The sequence below is a fragment of the Podarcis tiliguerta genome, assembly GCF_965153285.1.
Source record: "Podarcis tiliguerta genome assembly, chromosome: Z".
Lineage (NCBI taxonomy): Eukaryota > Metazoa > Chordata > Lepidosauria > Squamata > Lacertidae > Podarcis > Podarcis tiliguerta.
This window is the reverse complement of record NC_139553.1, coordinates 48,649,701-48,674,102: the sequence shown is the minus strand read 5'-3', so window position 1 is coordinate 48,674,102 and position 24,402 is coordinate 48,649,701. Positions and strand designations below refer to the sequence as shown.

Here is a 24,402-nt window from a genome sequence, read left to right as displayed (position 1 = left end):
ATTCACATTTTTCTGTGCAATGTTGCTTGGCATGCTCATTTTTCCAAGCTCCACCCCCCCCCCAGCATAATGAATGTTGTTATTTTAACAAACATATTCATTTTTATGCTCACTTTCTCCTAATAGATGCTTTTTTTACACATTATATGGTTGGAGAACTGCATCCTAAAATTTGGAGAAATGCAAAATTCCGATTCACATATTGTTTCGAAAAGTGCAAATATGGTAGGTTTCTATTAAAATCTGAACTGAATCCATCACCTATCCCTACATGCTGCTTACTGTGAATGCATTTCCCACCCCTGACTTCCACCAAACCCTTGCAGAAAAAAGAGCCATTATTTCCCTTCCCCCTCCACCCACAATGCTAAAATAACTCCTGGCATCCAGCGCTTTCTGCTTGTTGCCACTAAGTGGCAGTCAAGGAATAATTATTACCAATGCTGAGAACTTCCCTGGATAGCGGGCTTCCTCATCGTGATGAAGGGGCTGCAAAATGTTTCTACACCTGGATTTAATGTAAAAGTAAAAGTACTGGCAGTTATTCTCCAGGCTGAAGCCAGGTAATGTTAACATGCCAGGTCTAGAGTTCCAGAAGTTTTCTCTTGTTTCTAATGTTCCTGGATCAGATGGGATCTCAACTGCAGCAATTAAGCAGCCATTCCATCTTACAATAGCTAGTGGGAAAGAGACGAGTTAGGAGCAACTCAGAAAATAATTAAAATCAACAATAAACTAAAACCAGATGGAAACACATATCATTCCACACAACCGAACAACAATATAAGTCCCAGATTGCAAGAGTAGAACTGTCTTATCATTGACAGTTGTCATCTGCTCTGGGAGGTAGGGGTGGAGGAAGAGTGGTGCGGTGGGGGCAAACTGCCCTGGGTGTCACCACTGAGGGGGTGACAAAATGCCAGGCGTCACTCACTGCGGGGCCTGCAGCGTGCCCAAGCCACACATCTCTCCTGGGAGTGGCGCAGTGGCTTGGGCTCCCACAGGCTCCGCACTGCCCCAAACGGTTCACCCACCACCTCCACCTCCCCTGTAGGGCGGCTGAGTGGGAGGAGGCAGGCAGACTCCTTGGAGGCCTTGTGGAGCATCCTACCCCGGCTGGCCCCACCCCTGGGCGCAGGGCACATGCGCCGCCCCAGGTGCCCGATTGGCTTGCTCTGCCGCTGCTGGGAGCCATTGTTTTGCTGGATAAAATACTTCAGGATAAATAAATAAAAGTGGAGCAAAAGGTGTGTGTGTGTGTGGGTGTGTGTGTGTGTGTGTGTGTGTGTGTAAAAGCCAGGGACAGCCCAAGATTTTCTGGTGCCTGCGGCAAGATGTGCCACAGACGCTTGGCTCCCACCACAGATCTTGATCGATCCACATCCTAGTGGGGCGGGAGAAGCATTGCCTCCCAAGTTGCCTCAGGTTGCCTCGGTGCCCCAGCCATGCTAGGAGAGCAAGCTCGTTTAGGGGCTACAGGCAAGATTACATGGCAGGTTAATTGATTCAATCCACACAGAAGTGAAAAATGTATGTGTATTAATGATGGTTTAAAATGGAAAATGGCTAAATGTGCATTGCTAACACTGGGGTTTTCCCACAGTTGTTTTCTAAAGGACTCTGAGCTCCTTAATGGGTTGATTAATAACTTGATGGCTGGGAGTTTGTTAAGCGGGAGATAGTAAAAGCACAACTTCAGGCAATACCAATGAGACAGAAACATGGAAGGTGCCTAAAGAAGCCAGGGTGGCTATCTAAAGAACTTTTAACCGAGTTAAGATTAAAAAAGGAAGTGTACAAAAAATGGAAAAGGGGGGAAACCACCAAAGAGGAATTCAAACAAATAGCCAGCACGTGTAGACACAAAGTCAGAAAAGCTAAAGCACAGAATGAACTCAGGCTTGCTAGAGAGGTTAAAAGCAACAAAAAAGGCTTCTATGGGTATGTTCGTAGCAAAAGGAAGAACAAAGAAACAGTGGGGTCACTCAGAGGAGAAGATGGTGAAATGCAAACAGGGGACACAGAAAGGGCTGAACTCCTCAATGCCTTCTTTGCCTCAGTCTTCTCCGATAAAGAAAACAATGCCCGACCTGAAGAATTTGGAGCAAATGATTCAGCAAAGGAAGCACAGCCCAGAATAACAAGAATACTTGGCTACTTTAGATGTATTCAAGTCTCCAGGGCCAGATGAACTGCATCCAAGAGTATTAAAAGAACTGGCAGATGTGATCTCAGAACCACTGGCAGTCATCTTTGAGAATTCCTGGAGAACAGGCGAAGTCCCGGCAGACTGGAGAAGGGCAAATGTTGTCCCTATTTTCAAAAAGGGGAAAAGAGAGGACCCAAATAATTACCGCCCAGTCAGTCTGACATCAATACCAGGGAAGATTCTGGAGCAGATGATTAAGCAAACAGTCTGTGAGCACCTAGAAAGGAATGCTGTGATCACCAATAGTCAGCATGGATTTCTGAAAAATAAGTCATGTCAGACTAACCTGATCTCATTTTTTGACAGAATTACAAGCCTGGTAGATGAAGGGAACGCAGTGGATGTAGCCTACCTTGATTTCAGCAAGGCATTTGACAAGGTGCCCCATGATATTCTTGTAAAGAAGCTGGTAAAATGCGGTCTTGACTATGCTACCACTCAGTGGATTTGTAACTGGCTGACTGACCGAACCCAAAGGGTGCTCATCAATGGTTCCTCTTCATCCTGGAGAAGAGTGACTAGTGGGGTGCCACAGGGTTCTGTCTTGGGCCCGGTCTTATTCAACATCTTTATCAACGACTTGGATGATGGACTCAAGGGCATCCTGATCAAATTTGCAGATGACACCAAACTGGGAGGGGTGGCTAACACCCCAGAGGACAGGATCACACTTCAAAATGACTTTGACAGATTAGAGAACTGGGCCAAAACAAACAAGATGAATTTTTACAGGGAGAAATGTAAAGTATTGCACTTGGGCAAAAAAAATGAGAGGCACAAATACAAGATGGGTGACACCTGGCTTGAGAGCAGTACATGTGAAAAGGATCTAGGAGTCTCGGTTGACCACAAACTTGACATGAGCCAACAGTGTGACATGGCAGCTAAAAAAGCCAATGCAATTCTGGGCTGCATCAATAGGAGTATAGCATCTAGATCAAGGGAAGTAATAGTGCCACTGTAGTCTGCTCTGGTCAGACCTCACCTGGAGTACTGTGTCCAGTTCTGGGCACCACAGTTCAAGAAGGACACTGACAAACTGGAACGTGTCCAGAGGAGGGCAACCAAAATGGTCAAAGGCCTGGAAACGATGCCTTATGAGGAACGACTAAGGGAGCTGGGCATGTTTAACCTGGAGAAGAGGAGGTTAAGGGGGGATATGATAGCCATGTTCAAATATATAAAAGGATGTCACATAGAGGAGGGAGAAAGGTTGTTTACTGCTGCTCCAGAGAAGCGGACACGGAGCAATGGATCCAAACTACAAGAAAGAAGATTCCACCTAAACATTAGGAAGAACTTCCTGACAGTAAGAGCTGTTCGACAGTGGAATTTGCTGCCAAGGAGTGTGGTGGAGTTTCCTTCTTTGGAGGTCTTTAAGCAAAGGCTTGACAACCATATGTCAGGAGTGCTCTGATGGTGTTTCCTGCTTGGCAGGGGGTTGGACTAGATGGCCCTTGTGGTCTCTTCCAACTCTATGATTCTATGCTGATGGTTTATCTGTTTCTCTAAACTATTCTAAACTTAGATCTGGTGACAAAGAAAATTCCCCATCACTAAAGGGTGGTGGCTGATAGTCTTCCTCTGAAAAGGACAGAGAACAGAAGGATGTAAGTGAATCTCTCCTGAAGGAAGAGTAAAGACCAGAAGAGGCTGGAATGCAGGCTGTGGAGACAGAGAGAGACCTTTGCTTATACAGTCATACCTCGGGTTAAATATGCTTCAGGTTGAGCGTTTTCAGGTTTCAGGTTACAGAATACGTTACTTCCAGATTTTGCTGCTCGTGCATGCACAGATGGTCAAAATGATGTCACGGCATGCGCGGAAGCGGCGAATCGCGACCCATGCATGCACAGACGCACAGGCGCTGGTTATGTTCGCTTCAGAATGTGAACAGGGATCCGGAACGGATCCCATTTGTATCCAGAGGTACCACTGTAGTTCTGTTTGGATTGTTTCATATCTTGTAAGATGCTGAGCCTGTGCTGGACAGCACAAGGCATTGAATCGACATTCTGGACATACCATCTGATGCATTCTGTTTTATGTTAAAGAGTTCTTCCAGTAAAAGTTTGAATACTATTTCCATGGGCCTGGGCAATGGCTCATTTCCAAAAGGAGTCAGTTCTTGTGCAGCCAGTCACAGGTTTCCCAGAGAAGGCATCTGGATGGCCACTGTGAGAACAGGTTGCTGGAATAGATGGGCCCCTGGCCTCATCCAACATCTTATGGTCTTATGGGGTAACAGTCCAACAACAAAGGTTGTGGCCTCTCCTTCCCTGGAGGTTTCTGCACAGAGGTTGGATGGCTATCTGTCATGGATACTTTAGCTGAGATTCCTGCACTGCAGTGGGTTGGACCCTTGGGTCATCTAGACGCTTAGGTCCCTTCCAACTCTACCATTCTGTGAACATCTGGAGGGTACTCAATTGTGGAAGCAGGCAGCAGGCGACTATTGCATTGATTATTCATAATTTTATCTCTCTCCCCCGCCCCACCACTGTCCTTAAATTCCTGCCAGCCCATTCAACACTTCTTGCTATGCTTCACTTATGTAGAACGTACACAGGTAATTATGCCTTCCCCAGGACGCTTCCACCGGCCTTGCCCCTGATATTAAATAACCATTATAAACAAGCCAAATCAGGACAAGCATGGTGCGATTTTTACCCTGAGACTACGATTTCTTGTAATGCTGTTTGAAAAGGTCACACTGAGCAATTGTATTTTCAGTTCTAAGACCATTCATTTCCACAACAGTAATGATTTCTTTTTTTATTATTTGGCTTCATTTCTTCATATTACTTTCTCAGATAGATTAAATAATGCAGCAGCAAACTAGGTGTTATGTACTGAGTTGAATAGGATCCAAACTGCAGCAGTCTGATTGGTCCTAGAACAATAGGATCCAAAAGGCAGCAGTCTGATTGGTCCTAGAACAATAGGATTCAGAATGCAGCAGTCCGATTGGTCCTAGAACAATGCAGCAGTATGATTGGTTGGCAGGAACCACCCAATCATGCTCCAGATAAAGTGAATCCACAACCTGATTGGCTTACAGTAGAATTCTGGAATTAGCCAATCATGTGCAGCCCATTGTGTAAATAATGTATATAAGGCAGATACGTTGAGGGGACTTTCATTCATTCCTCCTCACCACTATGAGCTGAATAAAGAGCATGAAATCACTTTGTGACTCTGAGTATATTTCACTGGCGACGAGGATGGGATCCCGCTGAGCTGACTGCCACACATAGCACCGCAGCACCGCCACCTGCCGCACCGCTGCCTCGCACCGTGTATCCAGGCTTCAGCTCCGGGACACAAGGAACTCAGAATGGCAACCAACAGCAGCTTCTCACCGTTCAACCCAGCATCTGGAGACTGGGAAGTGTACGCCTCCCGTTTCACCTTCCTCCTAGAAGCCAAAGGGGTCACCGATGAAGAAGACGCCAAGAAGAGGGCGATATTCTTCAGCGTCTGTGGAGAGGAGACGTTTGAAATCGCCCGGGCTCTCCTTGCGCCTGAAGACGTTGCTACTGTTCCATACAGAACAATAATGGAACAGCTGAAGGGGCACTTTTCGCCACAGCCCTCAGTGGTGGCTTGTCGAAATGCCTTCTACGCAAAGCGGCAAGCCCCTGGAGAAACCATAACTGGGTTTGTGACCTCTCTCCGCAAAGCCGCCCGGTTCTGCAACTTCTCAGAGCTGGAGAACCTGCTTTGTGACCGCCTCGTCTGTGGCCTGAAGGATGAGAAGCTGCAACGACGCCTCTACGCTAAGCAGAACCTAACGTTCCAGGTCGCTCTGGAGGAGGCCCTGGCAACGGAAGCTGCCGAGAGGTCGACGCAAGAGGCACGGCCGAGCCAGCCGTCCCAACCGAGGGTCCACCACGAAGACCTCACCGATGACTCAGGATCTGACAGGGAGGAGGTGCACCGAGTACAGCAGCGCACTCAAGCAGCCCACATACCACAGCTGCCTCAACGAGAAGGAGGGAACTGCGCAAGCTGCGGGGAAAGTCACAAGAGGAGGACCTGCCGTTTCCGCAACGCAGAGTGCAGGCAGTGCAGAAAATTGGGACACATCGCCCGGGTGTGTCGGGCTCGGCCCACCCGACGCCAGGCATCAGATGACCAATCCAAGAGCCCCAGGTCCCGGGGCCCAAAGCACCAAGGCAACTCAACGGAGCTCACGGACTTCCAGGTATACCAGTTGCCCCACCCCAACGTAGAGAAAAATTATGTAGAGGTACAGATAGAGGGGCCCCCATGCCGCATGGAGCTTGACATGGGTTCAACTCTATCCATAATCTCGGCAAGGACCTTAAGGAAACTGTGTCCTACTGGGGGTCCCAAACTCAGGCCAGCCCCATTCACCCTCCGGGACTTCCAGAAACGTAAGGTCCCCACAATGGGGGTGGGGACCTTCAGGGTGCAATACTGAGGGCGGACGCGGCAACTGGACTTGCTTGTGGTCAAGGGCCCCTACATTAGCTTACTGGGATTGGCATGGTTTGGACCACTGGGGCTAGCCGTCACCGGGGTGAACCACACCAGCTTACAAGTGGACGTGGACGCCATATGCAAGGAATTTCCGGGGGTTTTCGATGGGAAATTGGGACAGTATACGCCCCCCCCCCCCATTGCTCTACAGCTTGACCCCCGCAGTACGACCAGTCAGGCTCAAGGCCCGCCGGGTCCCGTTCGCCCTGAAACCCCGCATAGACGAGGAATTGGTCCGGCTCGTGGAGCAAGGAGTGCTGGAGCCGGTGCCTAATGCCCCCTGGGAAACCCCAATCGTCACACCCGTCAAGCCTAATGGTTCAGTCCGCATCTGCGCAGACTACAAATGTACCATAAACAAGGCCCTCACGGCCCATGCATACCCAGTGCCAGTGGTCAGCCATGTCCTTGCCACCCTGGCTGGGTCAAAAAATTTTGGCAAGCTGGACTTGGCCCAAGCATATCAACAGCTACCAGTAGATGAGGCCACAGCAGAGGCACAGACGATTGTGACGCACCGAGGAGCGTTCAGGGTAAAGCGGCTGCAATTCGGTGTCAGCGTGGCACCAGGCATATTCCAGAATGTAATGGACTCTCTCCTTAAAGGAATTCCTGGCGTCACCCCCTTCTTCGATGATGTGTTGATTGCTGGGCCCACACCAGAGGAGTTTGAGGACCGCCTCCACACCGTTCTGTACCGTTTCCAGACGGTGGGTCTCAAGGTGAAGTGGGAAAAATGTCTACTAGGAGTGCCTCAGGTGGACTTTCTGGGATTTATGGTGGATGCAAAAGGGGTCCACCCAACTGGGGACATTTGTGATGCCCCAGCGCCCAAGAACAAGACTGAACTTCAGGCCTTCTTAGGACTATTGAACTTTTACCATTCCTTCCCCACAAGGCAGCGGTAGCGGAGCCCCTACACAGACTCCTGGACAAGCGGGCCCCTTGGGTGTGAGGCCAGCGCCAGGAGGCCGCATTCCAGGCAGTCAAGGACTTGCTTGTCTCAAACTCGGTCTTGGCACACTTCGACGAGAGGCTGCCGGTGGTGCTAGCATGCGATGCCTCGCCCTATGGCATTGGCGCTGTCCTGGGACACCAACTCCCGGATGGAAGAGAAGTGCCGCTGGCATACTTTTCCCAGACACTCAACGCAACCGAGCGGAACTACTCGCAAATCGACAAGGAGGGTCTGGCAATCGTGAAGGGGGTAAAAAAATTCCATGATTTCTTGTACGGGCGGCCCTTCACCGTGGTGACTGACCACAAGCCATTGCTTGGCTTGTTTGCCCCCGAACAGCAGACCCCACAAGTGCTGTCTCCTCGCGTCCTCAGGTGGTCAATTTTCCTTGCCAGCTTGCCAGTATGCACTGATTCACCGCCCTGGGAAGGCAATGGGCCATGCAGACGCCCTCAGCAGGCTACCACTACCGGAAACAGGCCCAGACCCAGCACCTGCACAAGAGGTTATGAGCCTGGAGCTGCTTCCCGACCGCCCCATTCAGGCACAAGAAGTTGCACACCATTCCAAGAAAGATAGGGTCATCTCCCGGGTCCTGGACTGGGTGTGGAGGGGATGGCCCAGCAGCAGCCCCGGGCCAGAATTCGCCGGCTACACAACCCGCAAACATGAACTGTCGGCCCACAATGGGTGACTGTTATGGGGAAGCAGGGTCGTTGTTCCCCAGCCCCTCCGCAAAAGGGTCCTCACAGCCCTACACGAGACACACCGAGGGGTAGTAAGAATGAAGGCCCTTGCCAGGAGTTATGTGTGGTGGCCGGGGATCGACGGAGAGATAGAGGCCTGGGTCAAACACTGCCAGGCCTGCCAAGAATCCCGCCCAGATTCCCCCAAGGGCCCCAGTCCAGTCCTGGGAGTCCGCCCGAGCACCATGGTCACGCCTGCATGTGGACTTCGCTGGCCCCTTTCAGGGGAAAACATTCTTCATAGTGGTGGACTCCTACACCAAATGGCTGGTAGTCGCACTGGTACCGTCCACTTCTACGTCCGCAGCCATCCGGGTACTACGCAGGCTGTTTGCAACCCACGGGCTCCCTGACACTCTCGTCTCAGACAACGGGACTGCATTTACGTCAGGAGAATTCCAAACCTTCACAGCGAGGAATGCCATCCGCCACATCCGTTCGGCGCCATTCCACCCTGCCACCAATGGCCAAGCAGAACGCATGGTGCGAACCACCAAGGACAACCTTCGCCGCATGACGCAAGGGGATTGGGAGTACCGCCTTGCTACATTCCTTCTAGCACAGCACCCCCAGCTCAACGACTGGCCGGAGCCCCGCTGAACTACTAATGGGTCGGCGCCTTGCAATCAGATTGGACCACCTTCACCCCGATAGAGCTCAGGGTGAGGTAGTGGGGGGGGGGAGGCAGGAACCCCCGGACCTTCGAGGCCCAGGACCCAGTGTATTCAAAGAATTTTGGGGCAGGCCCTGCATGGGTACCCGCCACAGTCACCAGGGTCACTGGCCCCGTGTCGTACGAGGTGCTAACAGATGGGGGGGGGGCAATGCTGGCGCCGCCACTGCGACCAGATATGGCGACATTTCCCAGGAGAAAACCAGGAGGAGGCGGACAGGTCAGAGGAGTCCCAAGGGAACAGTGGGACAGTGAGGCCCATAGAGCAGCAGGGGCCAGCAGGAGAGGCAGAATCAGTAAATACAGAGAGGACACGTGAGGCCGAAAGGACACCAGAACCACGACTGAGTGAGCCGGTTGCGCCAGACCAAACAGCCCCATCACAGCCAGCATCCTTGGAACACGAGCCAGAACCTGAACCCTGGACCAGGGAACACCCCAGGCCGCAACGCACACGTAGGCCGCCGGCGTACCTTGAGGACTATGAATGCGACCTCCCGGGCAGGACTGGAACTTAGAGGGGAGGGGTGTTATGTACTGAGTTGAATAGGATCCAAACTGCAGCAGTCTGATTGGTCCTAGAACAATAGGATCCAAAAGACAGCAGTCTGATTGGTCCTAGAACAATAGGATTCAGAATGCTGCAGTCTGATTGGTCCTAGAACAATGCAGCAGTATGATTGGTTGGCAGGAACCACCCAATCATGCTCCAGATAGAAGTGAATCCACAACCTGATTGGCTTACAGTAGAATTCTGGAATTAGCCAATCATGTGCAGCCCATTGTGTAAATAATGTATATAAGGCAGATACTTTGAGGGGACATTCATTCATTCCTCCTCACCACTATGAGCTGAATAAAGAGCATGAAATCACTTTGCGACTCTAAGTTCCGTATATTTCACTAGGTATGGAATAATTCAGTTCAATGGGATGGAGTGCACAGTCTCAAGGTGAGCAACAAAAAGGTGCTAAGCCTGGACAGACTCTTTATGGTATTAACACCTTCGTGTGTTAATTAGACTTGAGCATGTTGGCTGTAAGAGGTTGGCTATCCCACAAAATTCATACTCATTGCTGCACCCACTTCCCATTACTCCCATTACCGGCATGCAGCCTGTCCAGAAGGGAATGTGGTCTTGGGGCGTTGGGTTTGTTTAGCCTGGAGAAAAGAAGACTGAGCAGAGATATGTCATCTTCAAATACCTTTGCCCTGTTCTGGAGGGTAGGACCCAAATCAATGGATTCAAATTACAAGAAAGGAGATTCCAACTAAACAGCAGGAAGAACTTTATAACAGTAAGAGCTGTTCAATAGTGGAACTTTGGAAGATAAAGGTAAAGGGACCCCTGACCATTAGGTCCAGTCGTGGCTGACTGGGGTTGCAGCGCTCATCTCGCTTTATTGGCCGAGGGAGCTGGCGTTTGTCCGCAGACAGCTTCCAGGTCATGTGCCACTTCTGGCGAACCAGAGTAGCTCACAGAAACACCATTTACCTTCCTATTTATCTAATTCAATGGGGGTTTTTAAGCAGAGGTTGGGTAGCCAGGGATTATTGAGCTCTGACTGCTATGCTTGCTGTATTGGGCTAGATGTTCCTTGGGGCCCCTTTCAACTCTTCTGTTCTATGATTGTATGAATCTGAACCCAGTGGATCTCAGCTGCTCTCAAGAGCCTCGATGAGGCTCCAGCTCCCTCTGTCCCACTCCCAGCCTTCATAGGTGGCATTTGAATTTTTATAGAATGAGCTCAACAATTTGTTGGGAAGAAATAAAGGTTTATGTGCTTAATTATCACCTTGGCACTGGGATTTCTGGCAAGCTCTCTGGAGGGGTGGAGATGTGCTTTTCTGCTTTTCCCTCCTCATTTCAGAGAGAGGCTGCCAGAAAGAATGAAGTAGGACATCTGTGCCAAGGTGGAGAGTCCCAAGCTGCATGGCAAAAACAAAGTTTCACCTAGCCCTGTTCCAAGTTGGTATAGGCATGTGCTGGGTCCAAAACAGGCCAGAGTTGATATTCAGAGCATCAAACAAGATAGGCTGGTGGCAGACCAGGATTTCCAAACCTCAAAGTCTGACCTGAAATCTCCAGGTTTGCCTGACCTTTTCAGGCAGCAGGTGGAGGTCTTGACTCCTCAGCTGGGTGAGAGTGCCTTTAATCACCATCAAAATCACCATCATATTTTTGTAAAAAGATAGTAATTAAGAAGGCTGTGTGTGCAGCTTGCAAGCGTCAGCCCTGCAGGAGCTGGCTGCAAATGACAGCATAGCCACTCTGGGGGATTCTGCCCCCCTCCCTCCCCTCCCCTCTCCCAATTAATCTCTATCTCCAGGGAATCATTGCTCTGTGAGGGGAATAGGGATATTGTAACAACTCTCAGCAACCTTAGCAAACTACAATTCCCAGGATTCTTTGGGGGAAGCAATGACCGTTTAAAGTGCTCTGAGGCTGCTCTAAATGCAGAGCAGATGGGGCTTAGGTGGCCTCTTAGGAGCATCCAGCTCTGTATGCCACAGAGGGAAAGAAGGGAGGGAGCTGGAGCCCAACATCTTTCTCCTCCGCCTCCTCCTCATTTCCTTCCTCTTCCAGCCCTTGGCACAGCCTGATAGTCTCATACCTGCTGCAACCAAGTTTAAGTAGCACAAAGCTGCAATTCTTGTTTAATAGCAACTTGGGACCAGTTTATCTGTAAGTTTGCCTTAGCCAGGGGTCCTCAAATTATGGCCTGTGGGCCACATCCAGCCCTCCAGGGTCCTGAACCCAGCCGGCCTGCTAAGTGAAGCATCAGAGGCGGGCTTGGAGGAGGAGGGTGGGGCGGGAATTGGCTCCTGGGCGAACTCGGGACTGGTGGGCGGCGGGACATGTGTGAGGAAGCGTGGGCTTGCGATTGGGCTGGGGGCCAGTCTCAGAGGCTGAGACTCAGCACCTGGGAGGGCGGCACCTGCCTTGAGGGAGGCCTCCCGTGACTGCATGGAGCGGGGAGAGCTGGGCCTCCAGTTGGATGAAGCTGGCTGCGGTGGCTCGTTTATTCCCTTAAGTCTCCGTGAGGCGATCCACCAGCGAGCTCCCTCAGGCTCAAGGGTGTGTGGGGTGTGTGTTTAAAACAACAACAACAACAACAACAACAACAACAACAACAACAACAACAACAACAACAACAACAATATTGCTAATGCTGTTCTTGTTAAGCCAGGCATTTGCTGGCGAGGGATTCGAGCGCCCCTCCCCCTGCTCCGCCAAGGTGGATTTAATTACTTAACAGTCATTTTGCGGCGGACCCTGCCTTTCTTACTCCTCGGGAAGGTCGAGGCGGCGTATCTCTCCTTTTATCTCCGCCTCTCTCTCTCCCCTGACCCGCGCGGTTCTCGAAATGCTGCCCTAACAGCAGCCCTGCGAGGTAGGCTGGGCTGAAATAAAGGGCTCTCTCACCCGTGGCGCGAGTAGCCCCAGCAAATAAGGTGAGCGATTTGGACCCTGAAGTCCTGGTTAGCTGCTGCACTGCACTGATGGTGTATGTAGTTAAAATATATATATCTAAAATAAAAAGCATGGCCGTTGTGAATATGGTTACTCGCCCTCTGCCAGCTGCTGCCCCTAAAGGAGAATAGAAATCTACCTTGTGGCGAGTCAGACCATTGGTCTATCTGGCTCAGTTTTGCTTATCGTTATTAATTCAATTTGTATACTGCCTGTTATGTACTGAGTTGAATAGGATCCAGAATGCAGCAGTCTGATTGGTCCACAGGAGCCACCCAATCCAGCTCCAGGTGGAAGTGAATCCGCAACCAGATTGGCCTACAGGAGAATCCCAGAATTACCCAATCACATGCAGCCCATTATGTAAATAATGTATATAAAGCAGATATTTTGGGGGAACTTCCATTACTCACTATCATGAGCTGAATAAAGAGCATGAAATCCACACTCGACTCGGCAACGCACACATAGGCGGCCAGCGTACCTTGAGGACTACGAATGCGACCTCCCGGGCAGGACTGGAACTTAGAGGGGAGGGGTGTTATGTACTGAGTTGAATAGGATCCAAAAGGCAGCAGTCTGATTGGTCCTAGAACAATAGGATCCAAAAGGCAGCAGTCTGATTGGTCCTAGAACAATAGGATTCAGAATGCCGCAGTCTGATTGGTCCTAGAACAATACAGCAATCTGATTGGTCCGCAGGAGCCACCCAATCCAGCTCCAGGTGGAAGGGAATCCGCAACCTGATTGGCCTGCAGGAGAATCCCTGAATTAGCCAATCACGTGCGGCCCATTGTGTAGATAATGTATATAAAGCAGATATTTTGGGGGAACTTCCATTCCTCACTGCCATGAGCTGAATAAAGAGCATGAAATCCACACTCGACTCCGAGTATATTTCACTGCCCTTCATCCAAAAATTCTAGGGCAATTCACAACACAGAAATACAAAATGAGAGCACCAGAAAACATAATAAAATAAAAACAAACCAATGCCCCCCCTCCCACAAACGCATTTAAAAGGCCACAGGACGTTAATCAGCCAAATGCCTGCTTGGCAGCTGCTGGTCACTGAGCTATGTTCTTTTCCTCCCAGGGAAGGGACAAATTGAGAGGGAGGAAACAAATTGGCTTGCTTGGGCCTGAGAGGCAGTCTCGCCCTTCTGCGAGTCCCCTTTCAATCTGTTCTAAAAACCCCATGGCAGAATAGGTTGCCTGTAAGCATGGCAAGCTGGGGGGAGGGCAGGCTGCACAGGATTGTAGGTGGCTAACTGAGGCTGGAGTTAAAAGAGCTTCTCTGTAAGAGAGGCCAGTGGCAGCCAGTAGGGATGACGGATGGTTCTACAGGTTCGACTAGCAGAGATCAGCCTTTTCCCATTGAAATACTAATAAGTTTATGTTGATTAAAATTGTTCTTCATTTTAAATATTGTATTGTTCTTCCTATTTTTTGTGCACCACAAATAAAATATGTGCACTGTGCATAGGAATTTGTTCATATTTTTTCAAACTATAGTCCGTCTCCCAGCAGTGTCTGAGGGCCAGTGAACCAGCCCCCTGTTTAAAAAGTTTGAGGACCCCTGGCCTTGCCCCTGGCCTTACCCCAGTTGACAGCTTTGATCTGCAGAACTGGCACTATTATAGGTGCCACATAACACCCGTCCCACATTTGTAAGAAACTGATCTTTCAGCGGGGCAGACTCTGGAACTCTCTGCCTGTGGATGCCAGGCAGGTGCCTTCGCTCTACTCTTTTCAAAATCTGCTAAAAACCTATCCAGATTTGCAGAATGTTGACATATGCTTTAATCTGTTTGTAGTTTATTGTTAATTTCACCCTTTGAACATCTCATAGAGCTATTTTATTGTTTTTACTGACCATTTTATTGTTTTGTTCTCTTTGTAAGATGCTTTGAGGCGGGGGGGGGGGGGGGCTGTAGGCCACAATGTCATCCACACCTGGCGGCATTTGCAGCCCTGATGCTTGATGTGGCCCTGACACAAGGAAGGAATGTTCAACTTAGGTTCTCTCCATGTCTATAGGATAGAGGGATTGTGGGTGGTGGGTGGTGGTTCGCCTGTCTCTGTGGCTGGGTCAGCATCTGAACCGGCTCCTTTCAGGGCTCCCAGTCTCTCACTACTCTACGAAGGACATTGTGGCCTGGCTCCCCAAATGGTAATTAGCCAGCGGCATGCTGGGAAACAGGGGTGACAACTTGAATAAAATATTGCTGGAGGCCCAGGTAAGCCCCCCCCCCCCTTCAATTGATCATATGTCATGGTGCATGCACACCATTTCAGTGGCAATGCCCATCAACTGGGGGGGGGGAATCACCCCCCTCAAGTATTTTATTGTGGAACCAAAGGGAGCTTGGCCCCCAGGAGCTGGCTCCTATGCTGGGAAATAATAGTTTCTGAAACTGATGCCAATTGGATCCATCCAATTTGGTTTCTCATTTTTTGCAGCCTTAAATTCAGTTCTCCACAGCAATTTGCAAACAAAGAAAAATCCTTGTCAGCATTTTAGTCTGAATTTCTCCTGATAAACACTTTGCTGTTGTTGTCACAGCAGCAAGGTTTGCTAATACAATACAATTTTGTTTGTACTGTTTAATCAGAGAACAGTACTGCAAAATTGGGAGTATGGATTTTGAAGGGTAGCTGTGTTTCAATTCGCCTGTTGGTATGAGACGTGCGAATTAGGGAGTTTCTCATTTCAAAATGCAAATAATCCAGTTTCACTGCCAGCCACCCCTCTGCTCCCTAGCAAAGCTGATGGGGGGGGGGGGAGACAGCAGGCTGGTGATGCCCAGGGCACCCCCTGAAACCTGGCCTTGCCTTTGCTTTTGTGCTCTACTCTTCCCTCTATCATCTCCCCATTTGGGGCTGTTTATACTGTAAACTCCTCTGCAGCTGCCTTCTCATACTTCTTAAAGTGCTCTGCACATAGATCAATGGGACAAAAATAGTCCCGCTACTAATATTATTATTATTAATGTTGTAATTAGGCAGCCCCTCCTCTCACACTTTTGAAAGCTGCAATTTGATCTGGATTAAGATCCTCCTGGCATTTATTCAGGACGCATCTCAAGGTCACACCGACCTCCAAAGGACTGATAGGTTCTTAATGGAGTGTGTCTCCAATATGTGTTAAGACGGCAACCGGCTGCCACTTCCCATGCACCTCCGTGCAACAGAGACATCTTTTTCTCCTCCTCATTGACTTCTCCTCGCCCTGCCAGTATTCACTGTGGTCCACCGGGCAAGGCAAATCCTATTCTCTGGTGTGTGCTGCGTCAACATCCATCCAGGCCTATTGATGGAGCTGAAGAATCATTGTATTCTGCCGGTCTTTGTTGATGCTGTTGAAAGGAAAAGGTCCCAGTCAATATTCCAAGGCCATTGAGCAAGTTGTAATGGGAAATGACCTTTTCTTTCACATGAGACTTTGAGCTCTGAAATAGAAGTCCTTCATCTCCACACAGAGGTGTTGCAAATCTTCCTACACCACTTTGATGCTGGCAGGGGCTGGTGGGGGCAGACTGTGGAAGCTGCCCTGTTAAAGCGGAACCAGAGGCTCTTTTCTCTCTTGTGAAAAAGCAATTTTCAAATGACAGCAGGGACAATGTTGTGCAAATAGCAGAGGACTGGAGTCTTTTGGGGGGGCAGTATGCAGCAGCTGTCAAAATAGTGGGTTTCGTGCTGGGGTTGTTAGGAAATAAATGGAAAATAAAACTGCTATCATAATGTTATCATACAAATCTATAATGGAACTGCATTTGGAGTACAGTGTACAGTTCTGGTCACCTCTCCTGAGGCCATAACGGAGGTGCCATAACGGAAGAAATTTATGCCTGGCCTGGAGAAGGTGGAGAGAGAAAAGGTTTTCTCCCTCTCTCATAGCACTGGAGCCTGCAGGCCTCCAATGAAGCTGAACAATGGAAGATTCAGGACAGAGAAAAGGAAGGACTTGTCAATGCAGTGCATCAACTCTGGAACTCATTCCCAAAGAAGGCAGCAATGGCCACCAACTTAGATGGCTTTAAAAGAGGATTGGACAAATTCACGGAGGATAGAGCCATCCACTGCTAAAAGGCATCATGGAGGCTATGTTTTGCATCCATAGTCAGAGGCAGCAATGCTCCTGCACAGCAGTTTCTGGAAACCACAAGAGAGGAGAGTGTTTCTCTTGTGCTCAGGTCTTGTTTGTGGGCTTCCCAGTACAGGCATCTGGGTGGCCTTTTTGAGACGACATTGGACTAGATGGTTCCCCTTTGGCTCTTCTTATGTTCTTATGGGTGTATTTCTCTGGGACAGAAATCCAAATATCATAATGAGGCCCACATTATGATCACAAAGGTTCTTCTGAAGCTTAGATCCAAGCCAGAGCTGGAGAAAGGCACTCCAGCCTGCCTGTCCAAATCACTCCCCAACACTGTCCCATTTATTTTCCTTGTTTCTCACTAACAGTGGTAGAATAGATGGAAGGAAGGAGCTCCGCCTCCCCCTTGGATGACTGTCAGGCTACTACGGTTCCACAGGATGTGAGAAGCTAAGAGCAGCAGTTTCTTCCATGGTGTTGACTTTCCCCCTTTATTCCTGTACTGTGACCACTGGAGCAGCAACAAAGGAAAGCGGGATTTGGGGGAAGAGGAGGAGGAGGCAGGTAGGTGAATGAATTGTAAGGAGTTGTGGCAAGCCTTAAGGACAGCCTCTCTCCCCATGTGAACCAACACAGACTCTGTGATCATCATCTGAGGTCCTTCTTCGTGTCCCTCCTCCACGAGAGCAGAGGCAGATTTAGGGCAGCCAGTGCAACCAATTTTGCCACACTGGACAATGCAACTATGACATCGTGAACTGAGCAGAACAGAAGGCGAGAGGGGACACAAAATTTTGGCCTCACACAGTGCACTGCTGAAATTTGAAAGACCAAAGTGCACCCCAGCAACATGTCCAGAGTGTGGCAATACAAGAATGGGCCTTTTCGGTGGTGACTCCCCACCAAGCATTTGTGGCATGCTCTCCCCAGGGAGACCCACTTGGTGCCTTCATTACATATCTTTAGGTGCCAGGTGAAAACATTTCTCTCCTCCTAGGGCCTCTAATATGTGTTTGTTTGTTTGTTTGTTATTATATTTTGTGTTTCCATGTTGTATTTTAATATTGTAAACTGTCCTGTGATCTTTGGATAAAGGGCAGGATATAAATTTAATAAATTGATATTTATTATAACTAAATAAAAGCTAGGCACTGAAGTGGGTGCCAAATAAAGCAAGCTGCTGTCTGAGGTTTGGGGGAAATACATTCCTTTTTTGAAGCTCAGATCCCAGATGGTGGAGTTGCCAAACCTGGGAGCACTGGGAGAATGGCATTTTAGTGCCTAACCTTCAAGGCACCTCCTAGTTGGAGCCTCAATGTGCCTAAGTTGAAGAGACTTCAGGCAAGAGGATGCTGGCTGCTTGGGGTCAAGAAAAGACCTTGTAAGCCATGGGTGGAAAACCTGTGGCCCTATAGCTGTTGCTGAAAGGCCCTGGACTCTCTTGACCACTGGCTAAGCTGGCTGGGGTTGATGAGTGTTGATTTCCACCAACATCTGGAGGACATCAGGGTGGGGATGGCTGGATCAGAGGGAGAGCAAGGGATTGCCTAGATGACACAGATATATCTTCTGATTATTTCAATGTGAATATTTCTTTGAAAGCCTACTAGCAAAACTTGGTGAGGAAGAGTATATCTGGAGACTGCCAGGGACAGATTAAAATCTGTTCTGTTGCTAATTTATCCAGGGGTATGTGCAGTACTCCCTTCTGCTTCTCCTCTCTGCCTGTCCCCCTTCTCAAACCGAGTAAAATTTCTTTTATTTTAAGGGACAATTTCCCCTACAAATGGCAGCATTAAAGCAGAATTCCTGCATCTGAAGGACAGTCTGTGATCCAGTCCATTGACTCCTGATTTCATTTAAACTGCAATTCATTATTTTCTTCCTCTGCTCATTCACGAATCCATTGTTCATTACTTTTTCATCACTGTATGATTGGAACAATTTGTATCTGTCGCTTGTACATTGGCCAGATAATGAAATAATCATTTGCGCATCTGCAATAGCATCTTACATTTATTTTTCACAGTGCAATTCACTTCATTGGGTCATTTTGTCACTCCGGAGCAAATTGTGATCTTGTTTTAGCATTTAGGAGTTGGTAACAGTTTGCAGCTGCCTGTGTTGGGACACATGGCTGAATTTTGCCATCCCTTAACCATCAAATTTTTGCTGATGTTCCACTCAAGGGAAGCAGCAGGGGTCTTATCAAAATAAAACTGAGCAGATATAGATCGTTGCAGAGGAGGGATGGGAGTGGAGGAGGTCAATGGGAATACAATTGTTGACTTGAATGAATGGGGGATGATGCTCCCAAGGAGAAAGGGCTGAATGGGAAGACCAGTGTTGACTTGAACCCACTGTGGATATCTTTATTGGGTGGGAGTGATGGTCACCAACCTGGGCTCTACCTTCAGGATCAGAGGAAGTAATACTCTGTTGTGGGGATCACAGGTGGGAGAGTTGCTGCTGCACTCAGGTCCTGCTTGCAGGCTCCCCAAAAGCATCTGTTGTCCACTGTGGGATGCAGACTGTTGGATTAGATGAGCCTTTGGTCTGATCTAGCAAGGCTCTCATTATGCTCTTACCTGCCTTTGTTCTTCTATTTGCCTTCTCCTCTAACTCCCCATTGCTCCTTAGGAGCTTAACCTTCTGTCTCACTCTGCCTCTGCCTTTATCTCTGGCCCTTTGATCTTCACCAGACCTCCAGCCCATCCACGACTGTACCTGCTGCCCTTCTGAGCCCTGTTACCGGAAAAATCCGAGGGCTCCCTTGGACAAAAAGTAAAGACACCAACCAGAGTAAATTGGAGCAAATCAGCAGCATGTAGGCTTGGCCTTTATTGAACTGTTGCAACAGGGTGTTCCCCTCACTTGCAGGAGAGAGGAAAAGACACAGAAAATGGTGTGCAAAACCTTATAAAAACTTTTGAAATTCCCATCCTCTAGGTCAAGCCCACCCCCAGAAACATCATGCATACATTACAGAAAGGAGGGGTTGAGGGAGGAGTTGTGGTGGTAACCTGAGTGTCCTGTCACCTGGCTGGTTCCCTTCTACCCCTCCCCATGAGTCATTTTCTGAAGACAAAAGGTAGTCGCAGTTTCCTGCCCCCTGAGGGAAGATCTGATCATTGTCCTTTGTTCCAGTCCATGCTGAATCCACTCCCATATGCAAGTTCTTTGTGATCTTGATTGTCTTCTGTCTGGGATCATCAGGGTTGGCATAGCAACTGGGCAGGGCTCCTGTGGATGTGCTGGTATGATGAAGGCATTATGGTGCCCTGTATCAAACCTTCCCCATTTTGTAGTCTTTCCTTCATGGAGTAAAATAAAAGTGGAACAGTGCAAATCTGATGTATGGTTGATTTTCTATGAATTTATAACAGAAGTGTAGCGTATGTAGTGTGTGTGTGTGTGTGAAGTTTGTACAAACTGAATGATGGGGGGGGGGGTCCTGCTACACCATTCACTTGAAACCTGCACTGGACCCCACCTCAGAGATAGGTCAAGAGCTGGCATTAATATAAAGAGCAACAGAGCTTTCTTTCTTTCTTGCTTATTTATTTGTTTAATTTTAAATTATATACTGCCCTTCATACATAGATCTCAGGGCGGTTCACAACATAAAAATACAAGATAAAAACAACAACATAAATAGCAGAAACAAGAACAAACACACACACACACACACAGCCCTTCCCATATTTAAAAGGGTATAGGATGTTAATCAGTCAAAGTGCTAGTTAAAGAGGAACATTTTTGCCTGGCGCCCAAAGGTGTATAATGAAGGTGCCAACTTACCATTAAGGTCTTCCTCATGCCCATGCATGCCACCTGCTAGCTCCTGTTTGCCATTGTCTTGGCTTGCACCTGGGAGTGAGCAGAGAGCCCTGAGAACGAGTGAGAGTTAGCAAGTCCTTTCTCCTTGTTTTGGTATTTGAGAGGTCCATTCTAACATCACCCATGTGGACTGCACCCATCTTGCTGGTTTTGCATATGGGGTATCATCTGGGCAGCTATTTTCCTAGAATGCTTTTATTCTGCATTAATTATTCTTCAACCCCCCGCCCCAATATATTCTGGCTTTCACAGTGAATGGTGTTTGAAACCTTGTCTTACAGGCACTGGAAATCTCTTTTGATGCCTTCCCTGCCTCTTGAGATACCACAGAGTAGTGCAAGTGCAATTTGAAGGGAATCTTTGTATGCATAAGGCCTAGGAATTCACTTTGCCATTCTTTAAAAAGAAAAGGTGAGATTCTCAAGAAGTTGGATTCTCCCAGGTATTCCATTCTGAGGTTTTCCCAGCACAGAATTCTCTGCAGAATAGAGGCAGAATTGTGTCCCTGCCAAGTGCTGCCTAACTCTGAGCTGGATTTTCGTAGCCCAGTTAGGTTGTGATCAAAGCAAAGCCAACAGTCTATAGAGTGTGCCAAAGCAGATGATTATGACATCAAATAGATAAGAAGGCAGTGCCTGATTGGCAAATTCATTTGCTTCTGTAAATCTATTTCTATCCAATTAGTTAAAATGGCACCCTACGCAATGTTCTCCAAATATCACATGTATTATTGTGTAAAGGTTGAGTTAGTCATTATGTTAGAAAAGGTCAGGCCTTGAATTTAATGCCAAAGGGAGAGAGTGTCTCCCATCAGCTCTCAGTAATTACAATGTAGCACGTTAACCAGACCTCAGTTCAGAAGGATTAGGATGTCCTTCTTGTCACAGGAATCATCAGCTGGTCAAACAAAGTGTTCTGGAAAGCTCTGAAGAGGGGTGAAAAGCAAGGAATCACCTCCAGCTGCATTTACACCACAGCTGACATTTTCTCTGCTCCCATAAATAATTCTAAATACTTCTGGTACTAGGAAGGAGAGCAACAGAGAGGAATGAGGGAGCCTCTGTCCCCAAAAAAGGTGCCAACTCCTCGGGGCTGAGGTCCCTTCGCCCCCCTCCCCATTAAAATATTTGAGGGGACCAGGCCCCCTCAAAGTGGATTAGTATTGTCATTCAAATGGTGTGCATGCACCATGCCATGTGATTGTGTGGGGTGGGGCTTACTTGAGTGCCCCCCACCATATTTTATTCAAGTTGGCACCACTGGTTGAACTCCAGCTTATGAAGAACAATTGAAATAGGGCACAAATTGCCTTATTCTTCCACCGATCCTTCCAACAGCCCCCTCCAGCAGTGCCAGTGGCCATAGGCTGATGGGATTTATAGTCCCAACAACAACTGCAGGGCCTCCATTTCCCCCCATCCTTGACCGAAGCCTTACATGACAAATTGTGTCTGAATATATTATTTATCTGGGACTAATATACTAAGCCTAAAAATAGATAAAGATGGTGCTAGGCATGCCTCTTGGGGGAGAGCTTTCCAAATGTAGGGGAGGCCACCACTGAAAATACCTATTCTCTTATTATAAGTACACAGCTTTTAGCCACATGATAGGAAAGAATGAAGAAATTTTCTGGACTTTTGCACAACAACCCTGACAATGTAACTTAATGCAGCTAGTCAGAGGTTGTTAACAGTGCAATTGATATATACTGCACTCCACAGAGTTCTAATACCCAGCAAGGCATGTCTCTGCCCTGGAGAGATACCAATATAAATTCAGAGAAAATGAAGGTTGGAGCTACATAATACCTCTGATGTGTTTCTAAACATGTGTTTGTGAAGTTGACATGGCCACAGAGGTCAGAGGGGAGCATTCATAAGGAATAACTGGTTAGCAGGGAAGAAGGCTTAACACTTACTGTGATGCCAGCTTTCCAAGTACAATGGTTTCCTTATTTCACTCATCAATGCTGCATCTGGTCCAGGGTGGGTGATAGGGACTGTTTGCTTGAAGATAAGACCAGCAGAAAGTTGTTGGTTGGATGTCCAGGGGCACCTGGAATTCTGCTGCTGTTAATTGGGTTGTCTGTTCGTCAAAATGAATGAAAAACTGTACAAAAAACCCACCCCACTGCAGTAGATAATGTCAATGTGCACTTTGAATGCTTGTCCATCATGACCAAATACTGCTAGTTTCCCAGTACACACAGGTCAGATGGCACATGCCTCAATTGCATTTATGACCAGGCAGCAACTGTACCCGAGCACAGAAAAATTATTCCTTGGGTAAGGAGGGCACGTAGACTGTAGGCTGCACAAAGCATGTAAGTGTGTGTATTGGTCTGGCACTCTTTGAAGAATTGTGCTCCTTTTCCCTGATGTTAGCAATTTCCCATCATGCTGCATTGCCAATCGCTGTTACTAATATACCATGAAATTCAGTTGCATAATGCAGTGCATGACCCAGCTTCCCATCTCAAAGGTTTGCTACCCATAATCCTACACAAGTCATTAGCTGTGTCAGTGAACAGGGTGGAATTTGCTCAATTCTCCCTGGCAGTTCTCCCTCTGGCAAATAACTGACACCAACTGACTCCAATTCAATGGAGATGTCTGATATTTGCCTTCCTTGGGGACTATCTGGGTCTCCTTAGGGACCATCTGACAAGTCCATCAGTCTTCATATGTTCAGCCGGTTCCCATTTCTGGGACCTTCAGCTGAGCAAGCCAATGCTCTAACCAAGTGCTGAGAAAAGGCCCCACAAGACCATTTCAGCGAAACACAACTTCTTCTTCACCACTGCCAGGATTGACCTGGGCATCACTCGCCCTGGCTTCATGACTTTCTTAAATGAAATAGTCTGCAGCATTTTGGCTCCAGTGTTGATTTAATTCAGAGCATGTCCTGTCCTGAAGGCTTGGGATGGGTAATGAAATCAAGCCCTCCCCTGAAACTCCACACAGCAAATTTTTCCATGTTTCCCCACCCATTTATCCTTGCACATGCAGTTTTATAAACAATTTCACCTAACAGAATGTATTTTTGCACACTATTTTCACTAATATCTGCATTCTTGTATCCTCTTTCCTCTGATATGCTTTCTTTTTGTGTGCATTTGTGGATGGAGAACTGCATTGCAAAATTCAGAGAAGTGGGAATTTCAAAGGCCAGCTGCGTTAAGGTTGGTTTGAGAAATACAGATTACCTAGGTAGTTTCTCCTTAAAATGCAAACAAAATCTAATTTCTACCCCATTCCTGCTATGAACATGTGTAACTTAAAGTTTAATTTTGTTATCAGTACGCCAGCTAACCAAGAGGGCATTGGCTGCTGTTAGTAGAGAGCCAGTGTGGTGTAGTGGTTAAGAGCGGTAGACTCGTAATCTGGTGAACCGGGTTCGATTCCCTGCTCCTCCACATGCAGCTGCTGGGTGACCTTGGGCTAGTCACACTTCTTTGGAGTCTCTCAGCCCCACTCACCTCACAGAGGAGAAGAAGAAGAAGAGCTTGGACTTGATATCCCGCCTTTCACTCCCCTTCAGGAGTCTCCAAGCGGCTAACATTCTCCTTTCCCTTCCTGCCCCACAACAAACACTCTGTGAGGTGAGTGGGGCTGAGAGACTTCTCAGAGTGTTCTCAGAGTGTTCTCTCTGAGGTGAGTGGGGCAGAGTGTTTGTTGTGGGGAGGAAGGGAAAGGAGAATGTTAGCCGCTTTGAGACTCCTCAGGGTAGCAATAAAGCGGGATATCAGATACAAACTCTTCTTAGTTTAGGAAATGTGAATTAGCTCGATATGCAAACAAATGAATTTCTTCTGTTTCCCTACCCAGGACCCTCTACAGAACAGATTGAATGCCTTGAAATTGTGGAGTAGCAGTGAGACTCATTGGACTTGG

General features: G+C 48.1%; 1 long non-coding RNA gene across 1 annotated transcript in view; it reads right to left on the bottom strand.

Moving 5' to 3' along the window:
* LOC310669135 overlaps positions 1 to 12,254 on the bottom strand; it is a 64,443-nt gene extending 52,189 nt beyond the window's left edge. Inside the window, exon 1 of the long non-coding RNA XR_014507037.1 lies at positions 12,196 to 12,254. This is a non-coding gene — a long non-coding RNA (uncharacterized lncRNA). The remainder of the gene's footprint in view (positions 1 to 12,195) is intronic.
* Positions 12,255 to 24,402: the final 12,148 nt, after the last annotated feature.